This window comes from Oryzias latipes, chromosome 22 (assembly GCF_053564925.1).
Source record: "Oryzias latipes strain Hd-rR chromosome 22, Olatipes_Hd-rR_3.1".
Classification (NCBI taxonomy): Eukaryota; Metazoa; Chordata; class Actinopteri; order Beloniformes; family Adrianichthyidae; genus Oryzias; species Oryzias latipes.
In genome coordinates, this window is record NC_136258.1 from 2,685,666 (window position 1) to 2,693,669 (window position 8,004).

The 8,004-nt window shown below is 40.2% G+C and overlaps 1 long non-coding RNA gene across 1 annotated transcript; it reads right to left on the reverse strand.

Annotated features, from left to right (window-relative positions):
• Positions 1–4,218: 4,218 nt before the first annotated feature.
• Positions 4,219–7,802, reverse strand: LOC144989010 (uncharacterized). Its single transcript, XR_013653138.1, has 4 exons — positions 7,112–7,802; positions 6,473–6,629; positions 6,051–6,146; positions 4,219–4,725 (listed from the first exon to the last, which is right to left on the reverse strand). It is a non-coding gene; the product is annotated as an uncharacterized LOC144989010 (long non-coding RNA).
• Positions 7,803–8,004: the final 202 nt, after the last annotated feature.

The window sequence follows — 8,004 nt, forward strand, 5'->3', positions numbered from 1 at the left end:
GATGCTCACGTTGCTCCCTGTCCCCTGACCGCCCATGCTGAGTAGAATGGGCCGGCGTCTGCTGCCGGGGTGTTGGTGGCGCTGTGGGGGCTACTGCGCCCCTGATCTTGCGGCTCCTTTTCCATACAGGGAGGGAGTATCTGAGTGGGCTGGGCAGCATCCCCTGGGGGCCGGGTGGGGCCCCTCTCTTGGGCTACCGGGACACCCCAATCTTTTCCATCGTTGCTTACAGCAGCTAGAGCCTGGCCCTCAGGCTCACCGTCCCCTGGCCCTGTCTGGGGCCTCCGCTGGTCGCTTGCATCCGCCTTCCCACTCAGGCGGTCGGTTTCTGCCGCTTCCCCCCTCTTGACCTCGGTGGGGCTGGCGGGCAGGTTGCAAGGGTGCGCAGTGTGGGCTGACCATGGGCGGTGCCGGCCTGCTTCTGGGGTTGGATCTTTGTCTGACAGTGAGGCTCTTGGATGCCTGGATCGGCCGGGTTGCTGCGCTGTCTGCCCCCAGCTCCGGGGTTTGGGGTGCCGGGCCTCTTGCCTTTGCCGGAGCATTCAGTGTGATCAAGGTTCACTATAAGAGGCACACATTCACTCAGCCCATCCGCTTATTCACCTTTGCACAAATACGGGCATGGGTATTGTTTTTTTCTCTTTGTCTACACCCCTCCTCATGAATATCGGTATTGCGTATATTGTGTGTACCTGTGCAGTAATCCTGGGAGATAAATCTTTAACCATTGATGCATGTTTATACTTCTAACCCATAAATAGTTGTGTGCAGACTATTTTTTTGTTTGTTTGTTTTGTTGCTGTGTGAACTAAATGTAATTTAATTTACTTACAACACTTTTATGTTTAAACTTTTTGATATCGACTACCCCCCACTCTAACCCCTTATCCTCCATCTCTGACATCCCACTCTCTTTCTTTTTCTCCTCTTTTGTTTCCTTTTTTTTTCCTTTCCGGTCCAACAAGGAATGCAAACAAATATAATTTTGATAAATAAAGCTTAGCCTCAAATACAAAACGGGTTTATACAAATATACACTCAGTCTGCCTGAAGATCCATAAACCCCAATTGTAACAATTAAATCTGTCCAATACAAGAGCTACTCAGCTCTGATCTGCTTGCTCAGCTGTTAGACAGTACAAGTAAAAAAAAACTGTCATACAAAATCTAAATTTTAAATCAGAGAACATGGTCAGCTTTCTTCAAGCAGATGAGACCGAAAGGGCGCAATGGTACTGATACCATCCATCCATCCATCCATCCATCCAACAACCATTTTCTTCCACTCATCTGGAGCTTAGGGAGAGGTAGCAGTCTGAGCAAAGATGCCCACACTTCCCACTCCCCGGCCACTTCCTCCAGCTCCTCCAGGGGGATTCTGAGACATTACTAGGACAGCTGTTGGCTGGCTCCTCTCTGGAGAAGACCAAGATACTTAAGCTCCTCCAACTGGGGCAGGTACTCTTCTGTGTGTCAATACTTCATGATGTATGTACTCCCTTTTTACTTTGGGATAGTCAAATTAATGGAAAAAAAAATTTCTCTAACAACAAGCTAATTCTTTTTTCTGTAAAAAAGAAACGAACGTTTGGTTTAAAGCAGTCAAAGAGGCTTCTAAGCAATGCTGTAGCAGTGGCAGAGAGACCAAACAGTTAGCCCACAAGCTGAGGCTCCTCTACCAGACAGCAGTCCCAGGCTCCAACAGCAGGTTTAAAGCCACAAACCTGGTAGAGGAACAGTGCCAGCTACTGACTACAAGCCTCAAAGAAATTCTTCCTCCTTTTGGCTTCTCCCATCAGGGGTCGCCACAGCGAACAAGTCGCATGGTAAACTTGGCAATGTTTTACGCCGGATGCCCTTCCTGACGCAACCTTCTCAAACCGGGCTTGGGACCGGTACAGAGGTCTAATTATGACTCTGAATAAAATCTTGCAAGCATTTGAACCTTGACAAATGAGGCCCGAGATACAAGAAACAATCAAAGAAGAAGTAGAAATATAGATGTTTTCAAACTATCATGATCTCGCGAGACTTAACAGACCCAAATGCTGGAACCCGGAAGGAGTTAAGGCTTATTGTCAGACTAGTTAGTATTCAGAGAATATTTAACTTAACTTAATGTCCCTCCTTCATGTGGACACCCCTGAGGTTTCTTTGTTTTTTATGGAATCGGTTTTTTTAGGAGTTTTTCCTTACCGTGAAGGAGGGTCTAAGGGCAGGGATGTCCAGTTTAGTTTAGTCAGTTTAGTTAGTTCAATTTAATATTTTCCTATTGAATTATTTGTATTCATGATCCTTTTGATTTTATGTTTCACTTTTTCAATTACCGATACGAAGCCCATCGAGACGACTGCTGTTGTGAATTTGGGTTATACAAATAAATTGAATTGAATTAAATAGAAGAAAATGAAAAAATATCCACCATGGAAATTTCAGTTGATATGAGCAATATTTATGGATTGTGCAAGTCATTGTCATCTGGCTGGAATTGAGGCCTTGGTCATATTCCGACTCTTTCAAATCTGCTAAAGATCCTAAAAGGCCAAATCTGGAACTTCTTATGAAATGAGAGCTTCATTAAAGGCAAAAATTTAAAGATCAAAGACATGGAGGCATGACACCCTTTACCACAGAAAATAAAACACATGACTTCAGACATGTTGCTAAGGTTTTTTATCAGTACACAAAAGATAACTAAACAAGTTTAAAGAATTAAAATGCAGAAGGTATTTATAAATGAACACTTGACCCAGAAAAAGACACTGACAAAACTGTAAAATATTTATATAAATAATTGTTCATTTTCTTTCAATATTTCATTCTATATTTTCCTAGAGAGTATTACAGCAAATCATTCCACTAGGGAGAAGGATGAGGAAGATGAAGTTTTTGTGACACAAGTAATGAAAGTTTCTGATAGAAACAAAAGTTTTCTTGAGAAGCAGGGTGGGAAAGGCAGAGGAGAAGAGACAGTAGCACATAAAGAGCATCCAAAAGAGGAAAAGTGACACTGTATGTTTTCTGTATGAAATGTTATTGACTGTATGTGCTTTTGTATGAGGACAAGAGACGTTATTGGAGCATTGGAAATAAGTAGAACTGTCTTAGACTTGACAAACTCATTTCTAACTGTATGTATTTACAGTTACCTCAAAATAAGTTGTCAGATTAATTCGCAACTTCCACACATGAATTTACATACATACATCCACTGCATATACTTACTTTCATAAGGTTTTTGATGATGATCTCTTCTGCCTCATCAAGTTGTCAACAAATTGGATGCAGCATTTACATCAATGTAGACGAGATGAAGTAATTTGTTGAGGCATGAGGCTGTTAATGGGGGTAGTGAAAATGTCAGCAATGAATGATTAGTGGGCAAAAGATACACGTCGTGATAAAATTACGGATGTGATGTCGTTTAGAATGTTTGAATCCCTCTCAAGGTTCATCCATTTAGAGAAAAAATGACATGAGTGATCTCTTTCAGGATAGGCTGTGCCAAATCTCCCCAGTATTCAAAGTACTTCTGACTGTTCTTTATTGATGAGATGAAGGTGCCCTAAAGTGGCGCAATGGTTGGATCATCCAGTACATGCAGTGGAGACCTCATCATTTAGGAATAAATGTCATTGTCTGTGCAGATGTATCTAGAATTTTTTATGATTTCCTTACTGGGATGTGGGGGGAAAAAAATTTGGTGCCAAGAAATGTTCTGTCATAGGAGTCGGGCTGCTGTTGTACAGCAGCATTAGCAACCCGTTCCGAATGTTTAGTGTATTCTCACAACGTCTTTTCCTCGCTAACACTCATTTGCTGCTTAAAGGAGGCCTGACTAATATCCAGCAAATGACGCTGCAGGACTGTTGACTAGAAAAACGCCACAATCCAGAAGGCGGAAGTGCTGCTACGCAGATCTGAGAAACTCTAAATCATCATATGAATATGTGTTTCCAGTGTTGTCTAGACAAAATAAAGGCTGATGTGATTCCCACATGTTTACATCCAAGACACTCATTGCAGCATTGCAAAATCAGAGGGAAGCTGCAGGAGACTCTCTCCTAAATGTACTTTCTGCGCTGATTTTGCTGTTCGAGTACAGCTGGAGCCCCATCATGTCGCCATGCTAAACGTTTGCCGTTTGGACCAACACGCATCTTCTAAATGTCCTTATATTACTGTGATGATTATTATTAAGGGCCTGCTCGCTCAATCTTTTTAATCCGTGCGGTCAGTGCTTTTATTCTTGTCTGCAAGGACCCCAACGATGCAATGGTTTTGAGTTTTGACTTAATTATGCTACAGAAATGCATCCATAGTTGATAATGTGCGGATTGCTTTTCACTTATTGGTGATGATGGGAAGGTGCGCATTCTATACAGATGGACAAACCGCCATCCTGCTTGAAATGTAGGCGTCTTAGCAGCTATGGAGGCTTTTCAGTAACCCTGTGACCCTGAAAGGGATAAAGCGGGCTCTAAAAGTGATGGATAAATAATGTAGATTAGATGTAAAATCTGTTAAAAGATTTTTTTGTTTTAACATTTCCAATGTTAGCGCTCAAAAAAATACCCATTTGGGAATGTCGCCTACCACAAGCTCATCTTCCACCACAACTGCTGTACTGAGCGGACAGAAATGCACTGAACTTGTATTGTTGTTGCTGACGGTCAGAATGCCAACAGAGGAGCTGCTGATGTCTGCCTCTGGTGACGCTTTAATCTGCAAAGGAAAAAAAAACAGTGTAGTATTAAAGAGAGAGAATTGATCGTTTGAGGGAACAAAACTTTATGCAAAAACTACAACCTGAAATTGACATTTTAAGAGAAGGTCAGAAATTACACATCAAGAAAATTATTAAAGTTGATTTAAATGAATGATTTCAAGCATTGTAGTCAAAGCAATAAATAATTTAAACATATTTATCAAACTCATTACAGAAATGATGAAATGCATTGATTAAAAAGACAGAAAATAAAACAAAAACGTCACTTAAAGCACATTTGCTTAATTCAATACAGCTTGATTTATTGCTTGAAAAGGATCTGGAAGAACAGAGCTTATATAATACAAAATCAAATGAAATCAAAATAAGACTATTTGTAAGAGTCCTCATCATTCCATAAGGCACTGTACACAAAAAAATAAACAAAAGCTTTTGTAACATGACAATCTGAAAAGAGGATCACATTTATTCGCCCAAACCCCACCCCTCCCTCCACCTAACCAGTTTCACCAACATAACTCTCAGCTTGTGCCTGATGGTCAGCACCTTTCAGGACACGTCCAGGAATTCCATCCGCCCCAGCTGCTTACCTAGTATTCACCCTCTGGAACTCTTTCCTGATGTCATGCTCTCACAGTTAGCACTCGTTACTCTCCACCAGGTTGTGTCCTTGTTATGGGGCAGTTTTTCAACTACAGCACAGAACATCTCCATAAAAATGACACAACCTGCTGGAAAGAATGTCACCTTCTTGCCAATGCAACTTAAGAGCAAATGTTCAGTTCAATTTTATTTATATAGTCCAATGTCACAACAGAAGTCGTCTCCATGGGCTTCATACCGGCAATTGTACAAGAACATGAAATTATAATACATTAGGTATTGGCTAAACTAAACTAAACAGACTAAACTAAACTGGGCATCCCTGCCATTAGACCCTCTTACACAGTAAGGAAAAACTCCTTTATAAAAAAAAACTCCTCCCCAGGAAGGACAGGCGATGTACCAGAACTCTTTGAGAAGAATTACATTTACTAGTTCAACAACTGCATTTTTAAAGTCCAGCAGATTGGCGTCATCCAGATGAAATAGAGGACGGCTGTGGGCCCCAGACGAGTCAGAGGCGAGGTCCACGGTCAGGTACAGGAGCACAGATGAGCTGGAGTGCAATATTTTAGGAGACCATGTGCTTTGCCACATAACATTGCTTTGGCATGACTTTCTGGTTAAGTTGTATTACCCACACAGCTGGAGTATTAACCAGCACACTGTCACTGGTACTATTTAGTGAATAAAACATTATCCATCATAAAGTACTTACATTCCAAACTTTGAAGAACTGTGGGTCCTCCTCACGTTTGTATATGGGAAGCCAGTACAGGACAGGAATACGTTTGACATCAGCAGTCTGCTCTTGCTGCACAGAGACAAATACAAATTAATATGGCAAACATATTTCAAATAACTGTACCCTTTGGTCTGGCTCAGTTCAGTTCATCTAATCTTTTTAATTATCTTAAAATTGTATAGTTATTTTAAAAAATACAGCAAACATAAGATGACATTAAATTCAAATTTACAAATGCATTGGGATCAACATTGATGTTTTTTTCTCCAGTGAAGTAAACATTTACAGTCATTCACTTTATTAGAAGTGCTCAGTGATTCATTAGAACCAATCCAAGTCAGCCCCTTCTTTTAGCTAAAGCATAATGTTGATCATGCCATGCAGTTACACCTCACCTGTTTATCATAGAGGTGCAGAATGTCACATAGAGACTTCCGGTTCGTGCTGCCTTCTGTCTCAAAAAGATCAGCATCCTCTGCGTCTGTCTGTCCAGGTCCAAATAAAACGGTTTCGCAGGTTGACATTTGTGATGTGATGAAACTCAGCTCACATCTACAAAAAAAGTTAAAAATGTTTAACACATTTTAAAGCTTTTTCAAGCTACTGGTAGCTTGGAAAAACCGCTGCATTTTACAATACCCTCAATACTCTGTCCACAATATGTAATCTAGGATGCATATTGATATTTTTTTAATATTTGTGCATTAGCTAGAATGACATATTTCAGAGGATGTTTTAGGAAGAGACAAAAAAGTTATTTTAAAATATTTGACATTAACACAAATCACAACCAAACCAGTGGCCAAAATACAGTTTTTGAGTATTAAGCAAACTTTATGATACATTTAGTATTTTAACTCGAGCCCAATTCAGGACAAAGTTATAACTGCTACATAACATTAAGGTAGCTTTGACATTTTTACTTATTTATAATTAATTTAATTTGTCAATAAGGTCAAATGTTCTCCATAGCCGGAGGATTCTTGGATATTGTCTTAGATATTGCAGCCATGTTATTTACAATCAAAACTTACCTCCGCTCTTATTTCAAACGCACCGCCGGTTCACTAAGAAGATACGAGAACATGTTAGCGTAAGGCAGCTAGCTTAGCCCACATTTGCATTTATTAAGTTACTACGTGAAATACAAGTTACACAAAAAAATAACGATTACCAAATCACAGAGCCTATGGTAAAAAGTAGTAGAAAAAAAAAAGGCAATTCCCACTATATGTGGCTGTGGCAGCCGCTCTGCCAGAGCTAGCGGTTAGCTAGTAGTAACGGTTAGCTAGTAACGGTTAGATAATTTAAAATGCGCGCCAACCAACTCGGTAAACGTAAAACTTGAAACTTTGCCCCAACAACTTCTTTTAACCACAAGCAATAATTCTCTGATGACATGATACTGCAAAACATACATAATTGTTTAATTCAGAACAAATATTCGAAGATACACACAAACTCGTGGAGCACGTCATGAATACAAAGGATATACTAGAAGGAACATCAAAAGAAGCAACAAATATATAATACAGAGGCGAAAGTCGTAAAGTATAATAAAAAATAAAATATTACGACTTACCTAGACGTATGTGCGTTGTCAACTTGGGCCAGCTGACACTCCCATCAGACCTCCGCCATCTTGAAGACTTCTGTGGCTGAGTTCACGTTCATGGGCGTACGTTATGACGTCATCACGTCTCATTACTCACAAGTTTTGACTCCAAGGTTTCATTTACTCAAAATGTTTTATTCCAATAAAGATATAACTGTGGCAAAAGTTGAATCGGCTTATAGGTTTTAAGCTGACTCAACTTGTTTGTTACTTTTGGGTTAGTGATTATAAAACTTTTGAGCTCATTGGACTATTCGGGTTTACAGTGAAGTTGTCATAAATGAGGGATTGAGTTAGTGCAACCACGAGAGT